The 8,092-nt window shown below is 34.5% G+C and overlaps 1 pseudogene; it reads left to right on the forward strand.

Annotated features, from left to right (window-relative positions):
* The first annotated feature begins 6,326 nt into the window (after nucleotides 1–6,326).
* Nucleotides 6,327–7,024, forward strand: LOC101713007 (synaptonemal complex protein 3 pseudogene; annotated as a pseudogene).
* Nucleotides 7,025–8,092: the final 1,068 nt, after the last annotated feature.

The raw sequence follows: 8,092 nt of genomic DNA on the forward strand, positions 1-8,092 counted from the left end.
CCAATTCAATCCACAAAATAAGAAATAATTATATTTTAAATGCTATAATTTAAAATAATAGAATACCAATTACAACAAAGGTAATCTTGAAACATTAGGTGCTTTAAGGATAGCTATCAGATCTATGGTTCAGAGGAAATCAGGATAAAATAAGTCAAAAGAGGATGATAAAATAGAAAAAATAAAGCAAAAAATAAAACTGATATGTAACAAACAGAAAACAACAGTGTATTTTGAAAAGGTGATCATTTTCTTTTTTTCTTAGTGGTAAATAAGATAAAAATCGGTGAATATATATTTTAAAAGTATAGACGTCTATAATTTTCTTTTGCTTTTGTTTCTTAATGTCAATAATCACTAAAAACGTTCCAGGATTATACTGCCACAGAACATCTAACCCTACTTTTTTAAAGTCATCTTTCTTTTTTTTATCAAATTAGCCAACAAAGGTCTCTACACTTTGCAACAACAGTATTGTTTTTAAAAAGTTATAATCATAAAATTGTTACTAGCAGTATTTCTCCTACCTAGAAAACAACCAAGTACATGTTTGAATAACAAAAATATATTCCTTTGGAAGTTGACTATTGTGATGGTTAAGTTAGATTGCCAAATATGGCTTGGGAGCAGCCTAGGGGGTTAGTAAAACACACATTGGACCAGCCTAGTAAGTCATGGAGTTGTAATCATGGGGACTATATACATTCCCTCATGAATTCCTCTTGGGCACTTTTCTCCTTCTGCTCTACCTCCAGAACATGGACAGAATGAACATCTTTGCTCTGCCATACCCTCTGTTATGATGCTTTTTCCTTGCAGTCAGCAGACCATGGACTGAATCCTCTAAAATCTAAACCAAGTTAAGCCTCTCTTTCTTTAAGTTGTGGGATCTCATGATGTGACTCAGAAACAGGAAACCTGACTAATGCAATTATAGAGTTACCTGTGGTTTATTTTGAGTCAGTGATATTTCTTGTTTTACCATCTAGGTAATGTTGATGTTCATTTCTTTAAGACTTATGAGCCAGAGCCACAAACTGCAACTCATTAAGTAGTTTGATTCACAGTCTATAAGCTCCATTTGCTTTCAGGCATTGTGGCTTTACATAATCAATGTTCAATCCAAGATGAAATTGAATGGAAATTCTTGTAATTCTATAGCTTTTTGCATGTTTAAAAATCAATAAGACTTTATTCAGCAATACTGTATAATCTCTCCTGTGCATCTTAGACCAATAAAAAAATCACAAATCATAGTTAGAAGATTTATTTATGTAGAAGTAAAAAACTACTAAAAGAAGTACAATTTATTTTAGTATTAAATACAAATAAAACTTTCAGAATTATTTTTGGCAAAAGTTTTGGAGTGTCATAGATTTTTCCTATTCAATGATACTAGTTGACTTCATATAAAAGTATTTTATGAAAGGTTATTTGAATCAACTGTTATAGAACAAATGAAAATTCCTAATAAAATATAACAAATGAGACTAAAACTGATGAAATTTATTTAAAGAATTAAAATGGCAAGATTACATATTGTAATATATATAAACACACATGTTCTATCTCGATATTTTATATATTCACTCCTTTATAAAGATTTATTTCTGTGCAATTGGATAATATCTTGTTTTTATGTGGGCTCCTTTCAAACAAGTGGCAATGAAATTTTTATGGCACCTTATACTGACATGTTTTATTCATCTTTCTTGGTTTTTCTCCATTTTCCTTTTGAAACCACATCAATTATTATAGAAACAAGGAGGTCACTGTTAAGAAATCCTATGGACAGGTTCAATTTAGTGCATTTAACTTGAAAAAAATCAAAGGAATTAAGACATGAAGTAATTCTGGCAAGTTTAATCTCCCAGTGGAGGGTTATCAATATCCCAATACTTTATATGGGTGAAATTTCTTGCAAGAGGATTTTGAGAGTATATTTCAACACCTGTATACATTCCCTTCAATTACATGGATAAAGGTAGCTGAGAAAGTCTGGCAATAGTGGTAACAAATGCAGTTTTGACAAAATTCACTAGTGAATTGAGATAAATTATTATTCACCTTCATTTCCCTTAATAATAACTTCAGTCAGTTTGAACCATTATAACAGCTTAGCACAGATTGGTTGGCTCAAACCGCAGCAATAAAACATTTGTTTCTCAAAGTTTGGAGGCTTAGCAATTTAAGATCAAAGAGCCTATTGGATCCAGTGTCCAGGGAGGAGTTGCCTCCTAGTTACAGATGGCTTACTTTTTGTATCCTTATGTGGCTCTCAGAGAGCAGAGGAGGAATTGTTTTTATATCTTTTCCTCTAAGAATACTAATCCCATCTTGAAGGTTACACTCTTGTGATTTAATTCCCAAAGACCCCACATCATACCACCATCACACTGGGTGTGAGGATTTTAATGTGAGCTTTAGTGTTAACCAAAATTTGTTTTATAGAAGTAGTCTACTTTAATTCTGGGAGAAGTTTATATTCAAATCTCAATGTCCCTATACTTCAATTGCACCACTTTAGTTCAGGTTCTGTTATTTATTTACTGAATATCTAAGAAAACATCGATATTTGTATTGAAATATTTAACCAAGAGAAATAGACATTTTATATGAGTTAGAACTACCATTCTTTAGTAGTTCTACTCATTAAATAACAGTTTCTTCTAATCAAAAAGTAAACTTCTAATAGCAGCTAATTGATGGGATATCAACAAAGCTACATTCCAAATATAGTTATTAGGCTACTGCAAGAGATCTTGGTCATATTTAGAGAATAAAAAGAGGTCTTATTAATTGTCATGAGGAACGTACAAATGGGCTTGTTTATTATTACAGTGAGTGCTAGAAATTGGCCTTTACTGGTAAATTTTATTGTCTTATGATAAAGTATAAAAATATTTTAGAAAGTGTTTTCATTCTTGTTCATTAGCAAGATATGTGAATGAAACAATATTTATATTTTATGCCACTGAAAATGTTACCCAAGTCTGATTTCCAACTAGAATATGGGTATGTGCATAAATATCCATATATTGGAATGCAGAGAATTTCTTTTTGCCTTTTGACAATCACACAAAAGAATCTTGTCTATGTGACTTTGGTAGGCTGATCAAAAAGAATAAAGAGGTTTTCAGTAGCCCAAATATTTCTGTTCTTATAAGAAGAGGACAGAGAGCTGGTTATTCCTTTGGCCATGTAAAGACTGAAAGAGAAGTAGGCAGTTTGCAACTCAGAAAAATGAATATAACCAGAGACCAACAATGGTGCCAGCTTCACTGCAGGCTTATCTGTCTTCCAGCCCCTAGAACTGCAAGATATATATTTCTGTATTTTATAAGCCGTCCAGACTATGGTACTGTTACAGCAGTCTGGACTGAATAAGACAAGCTGGAACATCATTGGGTATTCAGCAGTGATTATTTTATGTTGTTTCATCAGAAAATGTTTAATGAAATTTTAAATAATTTCACTGTAACCTTCTAAAAATTCTATGTGGAAGATAATAAACTTCCTAATTTCCAAAAATGACCTAAATGCTTTACAAAATTAAGTTGTGTTAGGTGAGTTATTGACCACATATCTATTATTAATTTTTTGGATCCACTCTATTTCTTTTCGGTTCTATCCACTGCACAACTTTTAAGAAATTTTTGTAATGCTGTCTTGATTAAATTATTACAGTGACTTGAAGATGCTCTCAGAATATTGTCAAAAATCCTTTACCAGGCCTCCTTTGTCAGATAAGTGCTTTCTGTTTCTACTAATCTTAGACTGTTCTCTTAGTCACTTGTTTTTGTCCATGCCCATACTGCTCTCTAGACTTCTTTTCATTCCTTGAATATTATTATATTTTATAAAGTATTGTCTCTGGGCTTCTCTTCAACCTATTTTTGGTCTGGGAAACTTCTTCATCTCTTACCATTAATGTCCTGTTGGGAATAACATAATTAACACTTCTCATGAGTCGGAGTTCCTATGTTAATATCCATTGAATTTTTGCTACAGAGAAATGATTTTTGTCTTTTCAAAAATTCTATTTCACTTGTACTTATGGAAAAGATTAAAGAAAGAATCAAAGACAATTCCTCCAAAAATCTTATTACATATTTCATATGTTCTAGGGGCTTGCTCAAGACCATCGAAAGTTCTTCTTTTTCACAGTGGCCTATGATAAGAAATGATAAAAGAACTTGTATCACTCACTGGTAAACTTGCTATTGCCCTTTAAACTGCTGAGGGCCCAGGAATCCTTTTTATCTCATGCTTGAGGAGAATCCCACCCCCAAATTTTTACCAAGTATTCACAGAGAATAAATGATAAAATTAATATAAATACTAAATGTATATGCAATTTTGTCTTTTTGTTAAAGGCAAGCTAAAGGAAGGAATGGATACATAGTGAGAAAATCATATGTATAGGGGATAAAAAGATATAAATCATGTACAGCAAAAAATTGTAAAACGTTGTACAGGCTGTAGTGACAAAAGAAACTTCATTGAACCAAAGGAAGGAAAAGAACACAAAACTTCAGCAAACCATTTTTGATTGATTGTTAAACCCACAAATCACTGTCCTTTTCACATTCCCTACTATGAAAATTTAACACACATTTATAAAGGACCCATGTTTCCTGCAATATAGGCAGATGCAACGTACAATAGGCATTCTGTATGAAAAGAAACTGAATGACAAAAATATAGTTATGTTAATATATTATATTCAGTACTACTTTTCTCAAGACGAATCCATTCATGCTAAACTCACCATTTTGAGATATGTCATGAAAATATTTAATAAATATAAATATAAAATAAGTTACTACAGCCATGTGATCATAATAATCATAAGAGTTTTTCCTTTCAGTCACTAAAAGCAGAACTCATGTAGTTTGGAAAAGTAAGTTTGGTGGTATTATTTAAAGTAATACTTACTTTAGTATTTTAGTATTTAAAGTAATATTTAGTTAAATTAAGTATTTTTTCAATGATCTTGCTACAAGTTTCAAGTATGCGATATAACACTATATAATCAAGCAAAAATATCCTATTTCTCACTGGCATTACTGAGTTGTGAGCAGCTGTGTGTGACTGCTATGACCACACATATTCCTTATAGTCCTGCGATATAAATGAGGAACTGCCCTTGTCTTAAGCATGGCATTCCAATAGCTGGGAGAAAGACCATGAGAGCTGTCAAAACAGTCAATGACTCAAAACCCTAGCTCAAAATTGCTTTATGGTACTTCTTCTCAAACTGCTTTACATAATGTAATTTGTCTGGAAACATTAGATAAGAATCACACCTCTCACACAGAAAGACAAAGTCTATGGCAATGGGAAGGATCATATCAACTTCTTAAAGAAGTAGTTATTAAGTTTTAAACAGTATGAAAATCTACCACAGTTATATGTCTGATGAACCAGGTTTACATGATTTGAAAGCTATACATCACAATATGTAATTAAATTGGTATTATAAACCCAAGAAAAAAAGAAAGTTAGAAATTTAAAGGTAAATGTACATTCTGTATTTCTACACAGAGAAAACAAGGTTTTTTTCTTTAATTTCTGTGAATTTAGAAATCAGTACTAGTAAAATTGTGGGGCATATTTTTCAAATCATAAAGAACACTTAGGGAAAAAAGCTCATCATCTAGAACTAGCATCATTTATGAAATAATGCCAAACTTGATATAGTATAACCATATATTAAAAGGTATTTATATGAGAAAATAGAAAACTAGGAACAAAATCTTTGTAAATAGGGAGGACTGGAGGGGTTGAAGGGAGGGCTGGGCAAGGGTGAAAAATAAGAACCAAGAGAGACTATGTAAAGGTGCAAATTTCCGATGATGAATGTCATTATATTGTATACCTAAAATGTACCAATGATTAGAATGAATAATCGATGAATACAAAATAGGAAGAAAAGGTCCAAAGGCTTGGGATAGTGGGAGGGGCAGGGGAAAGGAAAGAAGGGAAAGGAAAATTGATGAGAAATGGAAAAAATGGAAATAAAGTCTTTGTAAATAGGGAAGGGTGGAGGGGATGAAGGGAGGGCTAGGAATGGGAAAAAATAAGAACCAAGATGCATTATGTAAAGGTACAATTCCCAATGAGAAATGTAATTGTGTTGTACACCTACAATGTACCAAAAAAAGAATTTAATTAAAAAAAAAAAAAAAGATATCTAGCCCTCCCTGGGCCCGGTTGGGGCGGTGCCTTCCCTCCCTCCGGCCCATGTCCTGTCGCTTTATCTAGCTGATCCCCTGCGTCCAGGTGGGGAAAGAGATCAGCGGCCGGCCAGGCCCAGGCTCAGCATGGTGCCCGCCTGCAGAAAGCACCCGGGAAGGCGGGGAAGGCGCTGCTGGAGGAGCAGCCTGGGACAGCCTAGGACGAGCGCGGCCTGAGCGGCTCCGAGGACAAGGAGGCGCCCGCAGGAAAGATTCCAGTAATTGATAAGCGTAGGAAAAAAAGGTCTTCTTTAGAACTACTGGAAGATATGGGGGGTGAAGTACAGAATATGCTGGAAAAATTTGGAGCTGACATTAACAAGGCCTTCCTTGCCAAGAGAAAAAGACTAGAAATGTATACCAAGGCTTCCTTCAAATCCAGTAGCCAGAAAATTGAACATGTTTGGAAAACACAGCAAGAGCAAAGGCAGAAATTTAACCAAGAGTTTTCTGAGCAGTTCCTGGCTGTGTTTCAGCAGTGGGATACAGATCTGAAGAAGGCTGAGGAGCAAGAAGAGAAACTGATGAGTATAATGTGACAACAACAAAAGGCTTTTCAACAATCCAGAACTGTTCAGAATCAGAGACTGAAAATGGTTCGATAGTTGTATGAGCAGTACCTCAAGAGTTTGGAGGACTTGGAGAAGAATCACGGTAGTCTACTTAGTGGGACACAAAATGAACTTAAAGAAGAAACGGCTATGTTGCAAAAGAAGATTATGATGGAAACTCAGCAGCAAGAGATGGCAAGCATCTGCAAGTCTCTTCAGTCCATGTTGCCCTGATGACTTTTTGGAGAAAGAATGTGAACCTAAGCAGCAAGACATAATTGTAACATTAGCTAAGAGGCACGAAAGTTTTGGGAGCAGCTTACAATTCTAGTTAAACTGAACACCTTTAGTCATAGAAGTTCCAGTTTAAATTATAACACTTTAATCATTATCATGTTTAAGTGTAAGATCTCCCTTTCTATTCATTTCCAAGTAAAATACAGTTATGTGAGGAGCGGCTATCTCTCAACTGTATCTCAATTGTATCTCTCAAGCTTTCAGCTCTTCAGTTGTAACAGTGAACTTTTCTAGCACTGTTTAGCTTTTGTCAATAAAGAATATTCAGAGTTAAAAAAAATCTAATAAATTTTCTCATGATAATTTTGTATTAAAATTCAAGAATATAAACTGTCATTTAACCCCCTTTTTACATATTTCCATCCTGTGCACAAATGAATTTAGGAGACAATCTTACAGAAGCATTTTGAAATTCAGATGAACTATGCCTACTGTAATTTTTTTCTCATTGTTGAAATAAAATACATGGCACCCAAATTTAAAGGAAGAAACTTTTCTTGTAGCTCACAGTTCATAGCGGTTTCAGTCCAGAGTCGGCTGGCTCCAAGGCAGGGTGGCATGACAGAGGGTCAGCGCAGAGGATAAACAGTCCATGGCTGTATTAGTTACTTTTCTCTCCTTGCTGGGACAAAATACCAGACACCTAAAGTTAAAAGGGAAGGGGTTTATTTGGCTTCCTGTTCATAGAAGTTTCAGCCCATAGTCAGCTGGGTTTGAGGCTGGGATGGCAAACAAGCATCGCAGAGGAGAAACAACATGGTGCACACCAGTAGCAAAAGCAACAGAGAGAGAGAGTTTAACAGCATCTTTCTGCCCCTTTTATCTTATTCCAACTACTAGGATTAGGGAAGTACCAAACTAAATCACTCACATCTAGTGGTTTAGTAATCACATGCCCTTAACCCCAGCACCACACAGTCCAGATCCAACTATCTCTAAAAAGTAAGTCCACCTCATCTGCATGAGGCTTTGGGGGAACATCTATACACAAACCATAGCAATGGC

Source organism: Heterocephalus glaber, unplaced genomic scaffold (assembly GCF_053883595.1).
Source record: "Heterocephalus glaber isolate CG9 unplaced genomic scaffold, H.glaber_assembly_v1.0 deba00000122, whole genome shotgun sequence".
NCBI classification, from domain to species: domain Eukaryota; kingdom Metazoa; phylum Chordata; class Mammalia; order Rodentia; family Bathyergidae; genus Heterocephalus; species Heterocephalus glaber.